The sequence below is a fragment of the Dama dama genome, chromosome 32 (genome assembly GCF_033118175.1).
Source record: "Dama dama isolate Ldn47 chromosome 32, ASM3311817v1, whole genome shotgun sequence".
NCBI classification, from domain to species: Eukaryota; Metazoa; Chordata; class Mammalia; order Artiodactyla; family Cervidae; genus Dama; species Dama dama.
The window spans coordinates 30,996,274-31,015,862 of NC_083712.1; the positions used below are offsets into that span (position 1 = coordinate 30,996,274).

A 19,589-nucleotide genomic window follows, 5' to 3' on the forward strand; every position below is an offset into this window, starting at 1 on the left:
GATGGGTCTCCATTTAGACACCTAAGGAAACAGGCTGATCGAGTTGACCAGCCTGGACACACTGCTGTATTGAATTCTAGGATATGTCTTTAGACATTTCCCAGGACTCTGCATTTGATGGCCCCTGTCACTCGCCACCCCAGCAAACAATGAAATCTAGGATAAAGTGACAGCCACTTTCCCCACATTTTCTGCACACCAAACAAAAGGCCACAAAGATACCCAGAAGCCAGCCTCCTTAAGCAGTGATCACTCATTTATAACCAATGGCTCAATACACCTAATAACTAAAGGAAGAGTCAGTGCAAGGTCATCCACTAAGTAAGAGCAAACTATACAGACTTTTCTTGAAAAAGGTTAAGAGATGCTCATTCTTGGGAGATTCTAATTTTATGCAAATTGCTGGTCTTGTTTCCTTTTTTCCTTCAGGCTCATATGCACCCACATTTCTATAAACACATTCACAATGACTTACTTCTTCAATAAGAAAATCCAATTACCTTCTTATACTTGCCACAACAGAGACAACAATGACTAAGAGTTGTATTTTACCGTCATGATTTATAGCAAAGTCTATACATGTCTTTTAATTTCATCCCCTAAATTCTCCCAGGCAAGGGCAACAAATTGATCTGTATATCCATCCACTGTAATTCCAAGTAGAATGCCCTGAAAGTGGTAGAGACACATGAAACATCTACTGAACTGATAAAGTGAGGGAAAGAAAATGCGCAACTTAGAACAAAAATGTAGGCTTTTCGACTTACAAAACCCGTTAAATTTGACCACTGCCACATAATCTTGACCTATAACAGCTGCCAAAAGCCTAGTAAGTTAGAAAGCCAATTTTTTCCTTAACAGGAAATTGATATCTCTGTAGATCAAAAATTACTGGATATCAGTGATTTCATATAGTTCAACCTAACAGAATACAATCACCCAAAAGAGGGAAATCTGGATCTATCCTCATAACGTGCTTTACTTTTCAAAATATTAATACACAAAGGATAGGATCACAAGACACATACTACATTAATTCATGTGTTTTGTAAATATTTTCTCTTGAACTATAAAATATTTCAAGAGAAATATTTTCTCTTGAACTAAATTAAATTCTCTTGAATTTATAGTTCAAGTCTTAATAGTCTTATAGTCTTAATTTTCTTAACAGAGCTTTTGAAGACCAAAAGTTTTTCATTTTAAGTCCTATACTGTATAGTAAAATTTTTTAGATAGTTTCTGTGCTTAAAAAAAAAAAAATCTTTGCCTATTCAAAGGTTACAGAGAGTTTCTCCTATGCTTTCTTTGTGAGATTTTACAGTCTTAGCTCTTACATTTAGATCTATGACTCATTTCAAGTTAATTTGTGCGTATGGTACAAGGTACCGGTTGAGGTTCATTTTTATAAATACAGATATCTAATTGTTCCAAAACTATTTGTTAAAAATAGTATCCCTCCCTCACTGAATTACTCTTGGACGTTTGTCAAAAATCAATTAACCCATTATATATATGTATGTCTCATAATTTATATATACATCCATTGTGTTCTACTGACAGATTTATCTATCCTTGCACTAATATCACACTGTCCTGATTACTTCAAAGGAAGTCTTGAAATCAGATAGTATAAATCCCTCAACTAAGAATATGTGTGTGTGTGGCCACATGCTCAGTCATTCCATCATGTCTGACTCTTTAAGACCCCTACTGACTAGCCCACCAGGCTCCTCTGTCCATGGAATTTTCCAGACAAGAACTGGAACGGGTTGCCATTTCCTACTTCAGAGGATCTTCCTGACCCAGAGATGGGATTGAACCTACATTTCTTGTGGTTCCTGCGTTGCAGACAGACTCTTTCCAACTGAGCCACCTAGGAAACCTTCAAATTAGAATACCTATTTTTAAATAATTTAATAACTGATGACTGATTCTGCAGGGGACAATTTTCCCCCAATGGACAACATAAGTCCTCCAATTGATGCTGCTGCTCACTTCATCTCCCCATCCTTTCTACACATACCATAAGCTTCAAAGCCCTTCATCTACTTCCTGCTTAGATATAACACAAAGAATTCCTACTCATTCGACCTTACCAACAACAGGCTCTCACCTAGGTTATTACCCCTCATGCTCTTGTGCCACCAGCCATGATCCCCTAGACTCTTGGTCTCTACCCCTTAAATTTCTCCAGACCACATTACCAAAAGGTTGCTAACCTCTGTGTTGACCACAGGACTCCTACCACTTTGGGTGGCCCCAGAGAATGATTTCCTTGGGGTGCTGTGACCTAGCTCATGCTAAGTTTGGACGTTACCCCTAACCAACTATAACCACAAATGAATAATTGAATGAACAGATATTTCCACTTGCAAGCCAACTAAGCCTGTTGCCAAGGACCAAGAGAGCTGTTCAGGGCATGACAACAGGGACACTGCTCACGCTGCCTGCAGCGGGATTGTGAAAGAATACAGCCCTGCCCTGACTCTGGCTCCTCTCTCTCCCACCCAGACTCACACAGGGGTGATACAACATCTTCATATTAAATATTACAGAGTAAAAATGTGTTCAACGTTCCCTGGCCCAAATTCATATCCTAAATATTTTTATGTTGACTTAGGTGTGTTTCAGACATGTCCAAATGCAGAAGACCTCAATTAACTGGGTGAAAGCTCTTTTTACATTTCTTCCCCCTAAAATGTTCAAACATATTTATGTTGTCTTATAGAACTATAATCAGCGTAAGTAATCGATTCCCTTCCTGTAATGTGTACAACTATCTACCAAATACTTTTTGAAATTTATTTTATCATGAATTTTCCCAGTTGCATCCCAAGATAAAACTTGCCTATAGGCTCTAGGCTCTGTTTAAAGAAAAACAATAATAAAATAAAATGAAGGAGGGAGGGAGAGAAGGAGGGAAGAAAAACAGGAACTGAGATGAAATATCCTAAAGTTATTAACATAGCACTGAATTTTTCTCATCTTAGAGATACTTGAGATTTCTTTTGGCTTTATGTGTGAATTAAAATCCCCTGGAGAAGGAAATGACTACCAATTCCAGTATTGTTACCTGGAAAATTCCATGGACAGAGGAGCCAGGCGGGCTTCAGCTCGTGGGGTTGCAAAGAGTCTGACATGACTGAGTAACAGTAACTACTAAAAAGTGTATCTAGTTTCCAAACAAATCAATTAAGAGTCTACCTAGGTTTAAAAAAAAAAAGTTTCAAAAACTGAGAGGTTTAGAAACTGTTTCTTAGCTCTTCTTGAAGAAACTAAACTCAAAAGGCAAAATTGAAACCTCCTGGGACTTCCCTGGTGGTACAAGATATAAGAATCTACCTGCAAATGCAGGGGACATGGGGTCAATCCCTGGCCTGGGAAGATTCCACATGCCGAGGGGCAACTAAAGCCTGTGTGTCACAACTACTGACCCCGTGGTCAGGAGCTCGGGAGCCGCGACTACTGAGCCTGCGTGCTGCAACTACTGAAGCCTGTGCACCTAGAACCTGCGCTCTGTAACAAGAGAAGCCACCACAATGAGAAGCTTGTGCCCCACAATGAAGAGCAGACCCTGCTGACCGCAACTAGAGAAAGCCTGCATGCAGTAAGGAAGACCTAGTGCAACCAAAAATAAATAAATATAAAAATGGAAAACTCCTGGGTATAATGATTACAAATATGCAGGGAGACAAAGGTAGAAGCTGGTGAAGGCACAGATTACTAGTTACCCTAACTCAGGAGGACTGCTAGCCCAACCAGGGCCATGGCCCAGGAAAGCCCTGCAGAGGAGAATCACACCAAAAAGCAACAAATGACACCTGACGTCAATTACTCTCTGGACGCCTTCTCTTCATTTTAGAAAGTGTCTGTTGAGTGCAATTTAAAATCACTCAAGTGTCAAATCTTAGGCTGTTTCAAGTGAGTTAACTGTGACTTCTCTGAAATTCCTAGTAACTACTATATTATAAAAGTTGAGTCTGGAATAAGGCATAATGAAAAAGAATAGAAAAAAAGTGTGTGTGTGTATGTGTGTGTATATATATATAACTGAGTCACTTCTTTGTACACCAGAAACTAACACATTGTAAACCAACTCTGTATCAATCTAAAAAACTGAGTCACATTATTAAACCATACTTCCCTGAGTGGCTCAGACTGTAAGGAGTCTGCTTACAACGCCAGAGACCTGGGTTTCATCCCTGAATCAAGAAGATCTTCAGAAGGAAATGGCAACCCACTCCAGTATTCTTGCCTGGAGAATCCCCATGGACACAGGAGCCTAGCAGACTACAGTCCATGGGGTCGCAAAGAGTCAGACACGGTTGAGTGATTAAAACTTTCACTTTCATTAAACCATACAGCCCCTTAGTCAACTACTTTTTGTTCCCAAAACTGACATTTGGTGCCTTAGAAACTTGGGAAAAAAGCTATGACAAACCTATACAGCAAATTAAAAAGCAAAGACGTCACATTGCCAACAAAGGTCTGTGTGCTCAAAGCTATGGTTTTTCCAGTAGGTATGCATGGATGTGAGAGTCGGACCATAAAGAAAGCTGAGCGCCAAAGAATTGATGCTTTCGAATTGTGGTGCTGGAGAAGACTCTTGTGTGTCCCTTGGACAACAGGAGATCAAACCAGTCAATCCAAAAGGAAATCAACCCTGAATATTCATTAGAAGGATTGATGCTGAAGCTCCAATACTTTGGCCACCTCATGCAAACAGCCAACTTATTGGAAAAGACCTTGATGCTGGGAAAGACTGAGGGCCCAAGAAGGGGGCGAAAGAGGATGAGATGGTTGGATTGCATCACCAACTCAATGGACATGAGTTTAAGCAAACACCATGAGACAGTGAAGGACAAGGGAACTTGGTGTGCTGCAGTCCATGGAGTGGAAAAGAGTCAGACACAACTAAGGGACTGAACAATGAACACTTAGAAAAACTAAATGTTCACAGTCCAAAAAGGACAAAAAGGTCAGAAACCTGATTATAGGAGAGTTGTGTGCTCTTAGTTTACTGGGGAAGTCAGGATGAGGATAGACCACTCCCATGGCAGAGCTGGCATCATCCATGCCCCCGCCCACGTTGCTCCCTCTGCACAGGAAGTACCAACCATGCCAGCCTCAAAAGGAGGAGATAACGAAGATGCTCCAATGCTGGCTCTCCCAGGACTTGGCTGGCCAACTTGGGGAGAGCTTTGCTCCCTGCTAAGGTGGTTTTATTATGCTCTTTTTCAAAGCAGGAAGATAGAAATTCAGGGACCTGGCATTTTCCTACCTGATCATTGTTTTTTAGAAGATAAAACTCGGGCATTTAAATGGGGATATAGAAGAGGGTTCTATGGTTATCTAGTAAAGATCACTCTTAGAGCTGGGAAAAAGGAAAAGTGATCCTAAATGACCACAGGTTGATTTTCTCTTTCTCCAGTCTCTGACTTAGTGCCACAGTGAATGCTTCATTTATTTTTTGAGGAAGATAGAACTGCCTAAATGTGATGGAAAATGTTCATTATATGACTTGGATCTCTAATCTTCTGAACCACCCAAATAAGCAATTACCTTGAGGAATCCCCAAATAAAACTACAGTACGAATTCATGAATCAAGAAAGTGCAGCTAATTTGCATAATGAGGCTTTAGAGAATAAGGAGATAAATATCTGATACAATTCTAAAAGTATAATCCCATCATTTACTGAGCAAAAACAGAGAAGGAGAGAGAGTGAAATGGCTTTGTATGATCTACTTTTAGCAGACAGTTCAGCTACACAAAATATAGTCACAATATTTCCTATACTACTAAGACACATCAGTATAATAGAGAAGGGAAAAGAAAACAGGACTCAGATGGAAGGAAACCAGACAATAAAGCAGATGGATTGAGCACTTCAAGTCCGTGCTAGCACAGAATGCAATTAAACAAAGGCTAATTAAACAAAGAATATGGTTTTATTAAAATCACAATGGTTAATAGCCTAGGCAGACCCACTAAATTCTTCACTGTAAAAACTGCCCGGGTTTACAGCCCAAATTAAAAATGTAATCTCACACTATGAGAAGTATGCCTTTAAACTGTTTCTAAGATAGCAAAGAAAATAAATGTTCCAAATAGCATCAAAATAAAAGGAGGTACATTACGTTCCTTATATGCATTGCACACAAAAATTTTTTAAATAATCAGTGTCTCTACTTTTTAATTATTATTTCAATCCCAGGATTTGAAAAACAATGCAAAGTACTATTACAAGAGAATGGGATAATGATAATTCAAAAATTATGGATTACTGCATTTTTTTAACTAACAGGTTAAAAGCCCAGGGATTTGATTGACGATCCTTGAGAACAAAAAAAGGAGGGGGCTTCTTGGTGGCTCAGATGGTGAAGAATCTGCCTGCAATGCAGGAGACTTCCCTGGGTCGGGAAGATCCCCTGGAGAAAGAAATGGCAACCCACTCCAGTATTTTTGCCTGGAGAATTCCATGGACAGAGGAGCCTGGCAGGCTACAGTCCATGGGCTCTCAAAGAGTTGGACACGACTGAGCAACTATCAGTTTCACTAGAAGAAAAAAAGACCATCTGTGACTTTCTTTGTTCACACATGCCTTTCCCACCACCTGTAAGTGGAATTCTAGTTTCCCCGTGACCTACTCTGTTGGGTTGTCTCTTTCTCCACTGAATCCTCAGGACACTGGGTCTAGACTCATTTTACAAGGCTTCACAGTGGTGCCCAAGCCTCATCTCCTTTCTGGACCAAGGTCCTGGAGGACAGGCTCTGAGGGTGATTCCTGCTGGATGTCCCCTGGTGCCCAGCCCTTGCTGGGAAGCCCAAGCGACCTCCTGCTGAATGAACACAGGATTAAGTGAATGCGTATCCTGACAAATGTCTCTCTGGCAGGCGCTACCCCATTCCTCTACATTGCATGAGCACTGTGTTGTTTCTTTTGGTTAACAATATAGACAAACTGAATTAAGTGTTGTTTCCTGCAAAGATTTTTTTTTTAATTTAGTATGAGCTAAAACTGTGATGAACCACTGAGACTGGAGTAGCCTCAAAATTATGCAACTAACTATACTGTGGAGCTCTGATGAATACATGGGAGCCAACCCTTGGTAGAGGTGCACTTTCAGAAGCAGCCATGGACCTTGGAGCCTCATCTGGTGCGTGCTCAGTCCTGTCTGACTGTGACCCCATGGACTGCAGCCCACCAGGCTCCTCTGTCTGTGGGATTTTCCAGGCAAGAACACCAATGACCATCTTAGGGCTGATAGTACGGCTCACCTAACCACTGTGAAATACATGGGTAGACCCTGTCTAATTGATTCTAGATGAGCTAGGCCTGACACCTGGGTCTGGGAGACTCCACTTTCATAAAGTAGATAGTACATTCACTATAGAAAGAAGTTATGAGTGACTAAAAGGGGCAATGTGACCACCAGCTTCCACTTATAGTCATCATTCCTCCATGTATGAAATGTAAACAGTACCTCTCATAGTTTACTCATATTCTAAAAGAATCTTTGCCAGGGGAGGGGAGGAGAGGGGGAAAGAGAGTACAAACGAATTCCCTGCTGTGTTCCATGTTTTTTAATCCTCTCTGATTGCACTGAGGGTCTAGAGAAAATTAACTGGGAGAAAAGATCATAAACATGTTAATAACTTATTCCAGTTTATTCTGTTTAATTATTATTAGGTTAAAAAGTAGTTAAGGCCTAACCCGCTTCTACTCAGAGCATAAAGATCTTCGTGGGGCTCGTTGCCTCGAAGAACTGAAAGAGGCTGCAGCTCAGAGGAAGGAGGAGCAGGGAGAGAATTGCTTTAGAGACACGGAAACCAACAAGGGGTGTGCCAGCCTCCTGCTGGGTCATTAGCCTGACCCACAGCTGTTAACTCCACCAGGGGTCCTCTGCCACTGTCCCCAAATCCCACCCTACTGTGGACCAATTTGATAATGAAGAAACAAAGAGCCAACAAAAGCAACTAACAGAATAGGATGGTCAAAAAAAAAAAAATATCATCCTGCAGCAAACAGATCTCTTCAATGGATTTGCTTTGACCCCTTCTTTTACAAGCAACCCCACTGAAAATAAGCTAGAACAAAGAGGATTCGTTATGCACAGCCATAAAGATCTCCAGGGCATGCCACATCCATAATTCATGATGCAAACCCAGCGCCATCAGCATCGTTTATCCTTTCAATATTTTAAAGTGGTGAAAGGTTGCTGGATATTTATAAAGTCGCTGATTCTTACAGGATCCTTCCAAATTGAAGAACAAGTGGGGAACTTTATTCTTCTGCAAATGACATTATTTACAAACCTAAGACTATAAATCTACTAGAATTCACTTGGTATCCATCACAGGAGGGTGACTAGACAGCCCTCCTAAACCAATTAAGCCAGCAGGCAGCATACACATATCAGTTCTGTTGAAATTAATCTTATCAAATAGCTTCTGCTTTCTCTTTTAAAAATGAACGCCCCAGTTTTCTTCTCATTACAGTTAAAATCCACCCCATCCAATACAACCAGATCAAAGAGACATGCTTTCCTCCTCCTAGACTGGAAAAGTGAGGCCCAGAGAGCTACTTAGCTAGCTCAAGATCTCCCAGTCAGGCAGAGAAGCCCTCATTAACACATGGCCTGTTTCCTTCATTCCCAGAGACCTGCCTGAGAGCCCGTATCATATAACACAGAGTCTGAATGACCTCAAGAGTGATCCCCTGACTCCATTCCCACTCCATTCAAGTCCATCTTCCATACCGCTGCCCTGAGTGGTCTTACAAAAACTAAACTTGACACTGCATCTATTTGACCCTTCAATATGTCCTTCTCATCCTAGTGGGGAAAAAAAAATCATCAAATCAAATCAAAATATTTCAGCTTTCTATCAAGCTGCCAAGAATTCTGTCAAGAAGTTTAGCTAATCAGGTAGACAGGCTAAAAAAGTATTGACATGGCAAGTACACTGATAAGTGAAAGAGCTGACTTCTCGTCCCCATTCTGACTCCGCTGCACTTCAGTGGAGACCTGGTGGTTTGCAAAGTCCCCCAGCATCACCTCCACTCAGCTAGAGACCTGCTCCCATCCATCCAACGCCACCCACAAGGCCCCTCCCATCCTCAAGCTCCTCCTGGCCCCTGGAGATCTTTTTATCCCAGCATTTATTGCAGCACTGCAACTGTCCATTTAATGTGTTCACCACTTTCCTAAACCACTGCTTCCTCTTCACCATGGGCTCCCCATCACCTGCCTTATCGTCATGGCAGAGTCCCAGTTAGTGCAAAGAGTCTGACACTGCAGAGTTAGACACACATCTTTCACATACATTATTTCATTTTTCATTCAACCAACTGCCTGTTTTTGGCAGGTGGGCCCTGCCACATACTGGGTGCACTTGGTCACATTCTTCAGCCCCCACCCCTGTGCCTCGGTGTCCCTCCCTGTAATCAGGGATCACCAGTTAACATTTACTGAGCGTTCACTACATGGTAGAAACTAGCCTGGACCCTTGGCGTGCATGAGGTCATTTAATCCTCACAACCTCTGAGGCGACTGAGCAAATGCTTAGGAAGTGTCAGAATTATTTTTCCTCATTCACAGATGAAGAAACTGAGGTTCAGGGTGGCTTCCCCAAGGTACGGGCTTCTTTCCTCCCTAATCCACTGGCTTTAAAAGGTAAAAGACACCGGCCTCTTTTTTCTCTGATGCTGGTATAGCTTAACACAAGGAAGCTGCCTGGCAATATGCATATCTAGCTGTGGCTAAAGGGACATTTTTCCAACGTCACTCTCCAGCAGCAGCTATGTTAGACCCCTCGGGATAAAGATCTGTCCTGTTGGAGAAATTAGCTAAGTCGGTGGAGGAGGAAGCAGAAAGGTATTTGAAGTAGCACACACCCAGATTCCGAGCATTATCAAATCACCAGCACGATGTGAGTGCCTGCACCCTTAGAAGGCGAGAGAGCATGTTTGCCGCATGGACGGAAACAAAGCTACCGATACGCCACCAGATTCTTCAAAAGCAAATATTTGTCTACAGCCAGAGAACCAGGATTCTTTTCTAACAAAGAACAATGTACACCATTCTAATTCCAGACTCTTCCTCCTGCTCTCTGATTTCAATGGAGACTCCCCCCAACGAATAAACGTGTCTTGAGTCCCAGCTGGCACAATCAATCAGAAGATTTATGGACTGTAAAAAGGGATGACACGAGTGGTCCAACCTTCATAGAACACCTGGGGCTGTGTATGCAGCAGCTTTTCAATTCCTGGAAACTGTCACCTGTCTTGCTGGCTCCACAAGAGAATTTAACAGCCCTGGTAATCAACAAGATGCGACCATGCCTGCTATTTGCACGAGCTTTTAATGCTGTGCCCCATCACACAGACAAAGCTCACAGATGCTTCAACAGTTTTCAAGAAGCGGGTGAGAGGCAAACACAGACCCGATAAGCTCTGTGGGGCTACAGGAACACCTGACCCAAAAGCCCCAAAGGCAAATTCTTAAAACGACCAAACAGAACACTAGGGAATTTTCCTCCTCCCTACACCAAGGGAAAAAAGATGGAAACAAGGGACCAGCCAGGGAGGATGCACATTACAGTATACAGTAACCAGAGGGCCAGCACATGTCTTTTTCCTGAGAAGAAAAGGCATACATAGTGGCAGAAGCTTAATAAAAGAAATGAATTCGAAAGAACACCTGCCCCAAGCTAAAGCAGGGCACGACCAGGACCGTGCCAGTCACTAGCCATCTGGGGGCAAGTGGTGTCAGCAGAGGGGACACATGCATCCTCCTGTGGGGGCCTGGCATATCATTTTTTGCTTCTGTAATCTGGACACAAAATGGCCCAGCTCTCAGCAGACCAGTGAGCTGTTTGGGGGCATCACAGTGTTCCAGAAAATTTCATATCTTGCTTTTTAGCTCTTCCCCACGTGATTCATAAACTTCAGTTCATGGGCTCCATGAACACGACTGAGCGACTGAACAAGTGATTCATAATCAAACAAACCCCCTAAATCAAAGACACCCCAGCTATGCCATGTCGATGTGCAGCTAAGGTGAGTCAAGGTCATCCCAGTGAATACATATGCTTCAGTAAGAAAATGTGGTTTCCTTTTCCCCACCAAGCTGTCTGCACTGATTTAGACATTTCCTGTAGGAGGGAGGATTTTTAAGACCAAACACTTCAATGAACCCTGTGTACAATCTCTTTTCCCCAAGAACCTGACTGGTGATGATTTTGTTTGCTTTAAGCAAAACGTACAGCTAAATAGCTTTTAAACACATAAGTCACTCTACCAGAATTTGTTTACTGTTCTTCCACATCAAACACATTTTAGTGGGCTGGATTAGACCCATTCTTTATTCATGACACATACACAAACAGTTCGGATAATCTCTTAAATCTTGGTCCCTTACTATGACACACACACAAACAGTTCAGATAATCTCTTAAATTTTGGACCCCTACTAGTCCCAGGATAAAATATCCAGGCACATCTCTGAATAACACACCAATCTGAGGGCAAGAAAATACAATGGTATGGAACTCTGGGGCTAGTTACAGGACACAAATGAAAACTGCTCGGCTGGCCCAGGTGCACTGGCCTTTAGACAGTAGTTGTGATAGAAAAGTAGAAGCAATGTTTTGAGCCAATGAGATATGATTTATTATCCTTTACTTTTCATTAACATCCCCCAACGACGCAGCACTATTCTTGCTACCACTGTCTTATTTTGATCAGTGGTATATTTATCTGTAGACATGCAAGATTTGTAATCATTGCGATGTCTAAACATTACATCACATTATAAAGGATGAATTAGGCTGGTAAATGCGTAATTACGTTGCAAACAATGGTATTCCAATAGGCATCACAGAAGCCAATTAAAAAAGATTACCCTCATTTTAAATCACAGAGTTAAGTTTTTATAATTCCCCAGCCCCCCTTTTAAGTCCCACCATGTGACTGAGTGATTTGTCTTTTTCTAATTGCATCCTGACAGTGTCCTGAGCACAAAGAGGGGTCACCAACACTGAAGGAAATAAAACTGAGTATTTCCCAAAATTCTGGAAAGGGAGAACTTAGTTTAAAAACTATAAAATAATCTGAAAAGAATCAAAGGTCTGTCAATATAGGACTAACTAAACAGTGCATCCATTGGTAGAACATTATATATACGAACACACACAAGCACAATAGGTTTGTAATTTCCCGTATGGAGACATGTCCAAAATATATTTTAAGTGACTAAAAGCAAGGTGCAGAATAATGAATACAGTATGATCTCTTTCTGGTTAAAATATATGCAAATATATGTTTTATCTTCCTTGAAAGCAGTAACTAGAAATAGTTTAAAGATAAGAAAGGGGGCTGAAAGGGGCTTTTGCTTTTGAATATGACATCCATGTGCAGGTATTACTTTTTTATTGGCAGTAGAGGTTATATAGGTAGACAATTATGGTTCACTGTGTGGTCCCTCCTATTCTCTCTATTTAGAAAACTAATAATGGTATTTCATTTAATCACAAAGGAAGTCCTCAATTCATTGTATCAAATGAAATTTTTTAAAGATCAAAAAGGCAAACAAGCCAGAAAACAACACCTTAAGTACAACGGGGTTCAGGGCAGGCCACCCCAAAATGCACCACAGTGACATATACTTTTGAATTAAAAGTTACTTAAGAAACAGCCAATGCAAGGACACTCTGACCGTCCTTTGTCCTTCCTGAAAGTAGGATATAAATCTCCCAGGTGAAAGGTGCCCACCTGTATCAGGAAGTAAAGAGACATTTTTATCCCTCGAGATAGGGAACTCGGGGTAGAGAAGGAGTATAAACAAACTCTACTTAGTTTTATCATGAATTAGTGCTGAAGCCTTAAGCTTGTCTTCTCAGTTCTTCACAAATTTATTTCCTTGTCTAAAAAATATATAAACAGCCGGCTTTGGTTACCTCTTGGATTCCATATCTATAAGATCTCTGTCCTTATGAAATTAAATTTGTTTTTCTCCTCCTATTAATCTGCCATGTGTCAATTTAACTACTAGACCAGTCAAAGCAACCAAGATGGGTAGAGGGGAATGTCCCCCTCCCTGACAGTTTGATAGACAAAAGGTTACCATCCTTCATATATGGTTAATATAAACTGAACTCTGTGATTATAAGAAATCACTGTGATTTAAAAATATATATATCAATTATCAATAAGATGATCCCAAAAGGCATGATCAGACAATCCACAGAGAAAGCAACACAATAGGTAACATTCATTTAAGAAAATAAGCATGTACCCTAATTAAAAATCTGATATATCAGTGATATATTGCCTCCCATTCATTGTTAGTGTATTTTTAAGATGATGCCCAATGCTGAGGAAATGCAGTGAAATCAATCTAGCATCCCATGCAGGCAGCACAGTATTTCCCAAATGAAAAGCAACGTAAGCATGTATTGAACATTAGGCATTCTTTGCCTTTGACTCATTGAGTTCGCTTCTAGAATTACTGCCCAAATAAGAGCCTTTATACAGAAGAACAGTCATCAAAGAATTACTCATAACAACAAAACTTGAAACTACTCAAGTGTTTAATGGTTAAATAAACAAAGGTAAAAATCTCCTTGATGTACTATTATGCAAGCATTTATAATTACCATGTAGCTACTAATAATATGAAACCATACTCATGGTAGCTAAGGTTAAGAAAATTATTATTTACACAATATGATTATCACTATTATCACTAGACATTTTAATGGGCTTCCCTGGTGGCTCAGATGGTAAAGAATCCGCCTGCAATGTAGGAGACCCTGGGTTCAATCCCTAGGCTGGGAAGATCCCCTGGAGGAGAGCATGGCAACCCACTCCAGTATTCTTGCCTGGAGAATCTCCATGGACAGCGGAGCCTGGCAGGCTACAGTCCATGAGGTCACATAGAGTCAGACACGACTGGCGACTAAGCACAACACAGATATTTTAATAAACCTAAAGTTAAAGGGAAAAAGTTGAAAAAAAATAGAGCAAAATGTGTAGTTATGTTAGATACCAACATGACTATAGTTTTTCCTCTTCACACTTCAAATTGTAAATATTTTAATAATAAGAAAAATGCATTTTGAAAAGAGTACGAATACAAATCACAATGTACTATGGTCCTATGAAAAAGACGAGCTTTATCCATAAGCTGATCTGATTTCCAAATAGATCTTTAGGATTTCCAAGTAGATCTTTCTGGAATAATGGTAGAAACAGCAGAAGCTAATACCTATGGGATTCCTGCCACAAGTCAAGTGTCATTCAAAGCATTTGACTTGTATTAACTCAATCTGCACGGTCAGCCTATGAGACAGAAACTATTATGACATCCAAAGTCACACAGCTAGAAGTGGTGGACCGAGGATTTGAACCCAGCAGGATCTCAAGAGTCCTTGCAAATAACCAACATGATACTTCCATTTTAAAACGCAACACATGCACCCAACCTGGGCTGATGATCTGTTTCACCCTTGATAGTATACTTGTTTCAATGCTATTCTCTCAGAACATCCCACCCTCGCCTTCTCCCATGGAGTCCAAAAGTCTGTTCTGTACATCTGTGTCTCTTTTTCTGTTTTGCATATAGGGTTATCGTTACCATCTTTTTAAACTCCATATATATGCGTTAGTATACTGTATTGGTCTTTATCTTTCTGGCTTACTTCACTCTGTATAATGGGCTCCAGTTTCATCCATCTCATTAGAACTGATTCAAATGAATTCTTTTTAATGGCTGGAAGGGGGGATCAGGATGGGGAACACATGTAGATCCATAACTGATTCATGTCAATGTATGGCAAAAACCACTACAATACTGTAAAGTAATTAGCCTCCAACTAATAAAAATAAATGAAAAACAAAAAACTACAAAAAAAAAAAACCACACAACACAAAATTCCAAGGGTTTCAAACAAGATATAAACAAAATTAAAAGTTTTTTAACATCTTGCACTTCCTAGGATTTTAATTAAAATGTAACTAAGTATATTTTGATAAATTGAGAGGCACAGGGAGACACTCTCCAATGGGGATATGAAGAAAGGTGCAAAAACAAAATGCCATCACAGAGTGATAAGTGAAATCCAAACAAATGAAGGGCATAAAATATGCTACTCCATCAGAGCAAAATTATTTTAAAAAATGGTTATTTTCAGTCAGTCTGCAGTGTGACAAGAAAGCCTGAAATAAAGACAGGAAACAGTCCACAATAAATTGTGTTACAGCCAAATTCGCCTTTATCGCAAAATCTGTTATGGTAAGATTTCAAGTCAGGAAAATCGATGTTCTGTATACATTCCTAGGGATCACAGAGGCATGTGGCCATCTGGCTGGGGGACCAGCCAACGTCCATGTTCCCTCTGGACTCAGGCATGGAGAAGGGGGCTGGGGCACGCTGAACTGGGGATCACACAGGACAGGAGCTCTGTCAGCCCAGCAGTGACTATGAGTCTGAGCAAATCATCTGAAACCACCCTTAGGTCCTCCGAGCCATAAATCCCCTCCATGGTCTCAACAGAGCCCCGTCTGATGGACAAGGAATGAGCGAGGGCAGTGTTCCCGAAACTCTAGTTCCTGGGCCAGTTGTGGCCACTGGCAAACTCTGACCAGGCCATAAATGAAACTTAACAGCGAGAAGCCTCCTTTATGACAACTGCTAACTGCTTTTGGGCACACACACTCACCCCAAGGCATTGCCTGCGAATCTATCTGAATGCCCTCCACCTTTTTAAGAGCCTTTCTAATTTAAAATACCCTTTCCCACTCCCCCACGGCTGACTGGGAAGGGCAATCTTCACTGAGCTGCAGGCAGCCCTTTCAGGAACCCCTCTGAGACCTCACCTGTCCCCAGCACCTGACCGTGACCTCTGCTGACCTCTGTGCGGCAGGTCTATGCCTCATCCGACCCCGTATGTCCAACACTGAGACTGTGGCCAGCATGCAGTAACACAGAACGGACATTTAGGAAAGAGGACAGAGGTGAGCCTGTGGGTCCTGGGGGGCAGTGGGTAACCCAACCTCAAGGAGCAGGGTGGGAGAGTGAGTGGGAGCAGAGGTCGAGGCTGAAATCCCAGGGTGTTCTAATTCTAGGGAACCCAACCCTGTGAACCTCAATTTCTCCCCCTGAAAGTCAGGACAGTGATAATACCAACCCTCTAGAGCTGCTGGAAAAATTCAGTGACATCACCCATAAGAAGTACTTCGCATATCTAGAACATAAGAGGAACTCAAGAGTGTTACTGACTCTCATATTTTCTCCCAACTCTGTATCCCCAGAGTGACTGATGTGATGATTAATATAACAACAACCTCTATGGCATGAAAAATAAGACTCCCCTGGAAACGACAACAAAGTGAGGAGTCAAACAAGGGTATCTAAGAGAAATATTATTTTTTATTTTATATTTTCCTTACCCATTAGCTTTTTTAAACTTGCTCTTTTCAAAAGAAAAAAAAAGAAGGAAAGAAAAGAAAGGAAGGCTTGTTCTGCTACCCTCAAGTTCACTGCTACTGTAACAGGGTACTAATACAATGTCAAGATCACATGCTTCATTTCAGAAGTGGAGAGGATCTAGGAAAATTCTTTAAATTCTGTCAACATTTAATAGCCTACAAGTAGAAAACCACCCCAACAAAGCATTCCTTAACAAAGACATCTCTAAGCAGCAGCCATATGTTTTTTAACATGACAGTATCCAATTTAATTTAGACTGTCTTTGGAGGCGGTGTTCACGCAGTCTTTGGGGTTCAGAAATCACTGCTGATGTCAATTTGTCTCAAAACAAAAGCAAATCCACAAATAACTCTGAGAAATGTAAAAGATTCCTGAAGAGGAGGCATTTTCCCTCCTCAAAAAAGCTGATTCATTTTGGAAGTTTTGAGAAACCCTCAGATACAATGCCTTTTCATTTTTCAGCATCCTCTCAAGACCTGTCTGAGATTTCTCGCAAACAAGTGACCTAAACTATAAATAACTGCAAAGAATGACTATGTCAAGAAAAGTCAAAATTATACACAAGTTTTCCTCCATATGACATTTCCTTCTAGAAAATTAGAAACCTGTGTTGTTTAGTCATTCCTTACACATGCAATGAAATTTCTTCATATATGATCAGATTCCACATGTACAAAAGTCAACAATTACACCAACTGAAATCCCATCTTGATTCTTCATGAACCAGGCCAGGTATTTTTTTATTCCCCTAAAAATCCTAATTTGGCACAGACTTCCATATACAGCAGGTACTCAACAGTGATTGATGACAGCATCCAGCTCATAAACTTATGATACACTTCTCTGTCATTGGTAACGATCTAATTTTGAATGAATGCAATCCTCATCCCCTTAACCCTCATATATGCCAACAGCCTTGCCAATCCTGCCAGAGCTCTACTCAAAATCTATGCGGGGAAAAAGCACCGTCCAGAAGACAGTAATTACATGGTACTTCTGTGCGCTCCTCACCTACATGTCCTTCGTGCGTCAGTCCCCCATTAAACCTCACATGCACAAAACAGACCGGAAGGCTCCTCTCATCAACACTAAGAGGAGTCTCAAGGCAGCCGTCTTAAAAGATGTCCATCAGTGTGGCATCTCAAGGCCCAGCTTAAGAATCCCTTCTCAAGTCACGCCTTAGAAAGACAGTTGCCACAAAGAACCTGGCGAAAGAATCCCAGACCATTCACCCCAGGAAGTTACCAACCTCATCTGCTCCTTCCTTCCAGAAACACCTGCCTTATGGTTGTGGCTGCAAGGCACTGTGATTGCACTAATACCAGGGAGCTGTTCACTCAAAAATGGTTTATCTTAAATGGCATAGGTGGTCTTATTTGCAAAACAGAAACAGAGACACAGATGTAGAGAACGAACATATGGACACCAAGGGGGGGAACAGGGGTGGGGTGGGGGGGCATGAATTGGGATTGACATATATACACTTTGACATATATATACACATATTGATACTGTGCATAAAATAGATAACTAAAAAGAACCTAGCACAGGGAACTCTACTCAGCTCTATGGTGACCTAAATGAGAAAGAAACCCAAAAAAGACAGGATATATGTATATGTATAGCTGATTCACTTTGCTATACAGCAGAAACTAACACAACATTTAGAGCAACTATACTCCAATAAAAATTAATTTAAAAAAATAAAGTGGAATATAAGCTATTAAAAAAATCATTCATTTCAAGCTTCATTCTAGATGCAAATGGGCACTGTTGTTCATGGTGTCCAGATATCATTGATGTAGCCACACTGAGACATAGGTTTTTCTGTCATCACGGTAATTTTATTGCAGCAGTGACAAGACTTGTGACCTGTTTGGCTAGGCTCACGAGTGAAAGCTGATGGAACAAAACTTTTCAGTATTAGAAATGATGAAGGAACAATAATTTGCCAAAATAGCAAGGTACTTCCTACAACTTCCAGGGCCCTAAAGTAAATTGTGTGAAGAACTGGACCCCAAAGATTACAGATGGAGAATTTTGGAAGCAATTCCACATTCAAGTGAAGATCAAAGAAGCCCAACTCAAAAGAAGCATGGACGGACTAAAACGGTAACTGTTATCTTAGCAAAAGCTCTCTTTAAAAGGGTTATCTTGAAGACGATGACTCAAACATTGAGGAATCAAGGTGATGGGCAGTAGTAGGAATCATAACATGTGAATTCTTCAAATAAAAATTTGACTTTAAATCCTTTTGCCAGGGTTACTCATGATTTTTTTAAAAAAGAAAAACTATATTGTTTTAAAAAATGGTTAATATCACATATGTGAATTTCACCTCAATAAAAAGGAGAAGGAGGAAGAGCAGAAGGACTGGACTCAGTAAGCCAGCCCACCCAAAAAAGCAGAAAGACAAGCATGACACAGAGAACCCTCAAAGAGCAGTCTTGATACAACTTAACACAACTTCCTTTCTCCTTCTTGACCTTCTCCCACCCACCCTTGTGTGCAGATTTGCAAAAACAAAGGAAACAGCTGGTACGGCCCGGGTGCCTAGGACTGCCAGTCCAGAGCAGGAAGTTCCTTCCTGAGGTGGTAAACCAGGCTCCAGGCTTGCAAAGCCCATGCAAACCTCCGAGGGATCTCACCAGGACCCGAGGGCCTCTCCCCTGCTCCCCGCTCCGGCTTTCTTTCTCCTTCTGTATACTCTACTTTTTTGTAAACAGACAGCTAAAGAGAAAGAAGTTTGCGGATGGCTTTTCACTAATTTACCCTTGGAGAAACAAGGCATCATTATTTACATCTAAGAGATTAGGTTAAAGAAGGACAAATGAGAAAATGTTTTCTTGCTTTCAGAGCCAAATGTAAAAATAACTAAAAATTTTCTCCTCCCTCTCCGCAAATAAGTCAGCCCTGCTGGCAATGTGTCTGGGAGTTGTTACCATAGCCTGTAGTATGTGGGAACCAGTGCTGCCTTTGTTACAGCCAGCAACTCTTCCATGGTCTCCCCTGAACTTAAACCAGCAAGAACGCTGGAAGGAGCTTCTGGAAATCAACAGCACTCGGAAGAAGGCAAAACAGCGGGTACCCACGACGG

At 41.1% G+C, this 19,589-nt stretch overlaps 1 protein-coding gene and 1 non-coding gene across 3 annotated transcripts in view; one reads left to right on the plus strand and one right to left on the minus strand.

The window, feature by feature from the left end:
- Positions 1 to 19,589, minus strand: part of MFHAS1 (multifunctional ROCO family signaling regulator 1) — a 108,528-nt gene that overhangs the window by 79,944 nt on the left and 8,995 nt on the right. The gene's annotated exons all lie outside the window — the stretch shown is intronic.
- On the plus strand, positions 18,237 to 18,368 carry LOC133050702 (small nucleolar RNA SNORA1). The gene has a single exon (XR_009691680.1). It is a non-coding gene; the product is annotated as a small nucleolar RNA SNORA1 (small nucleolar RNA).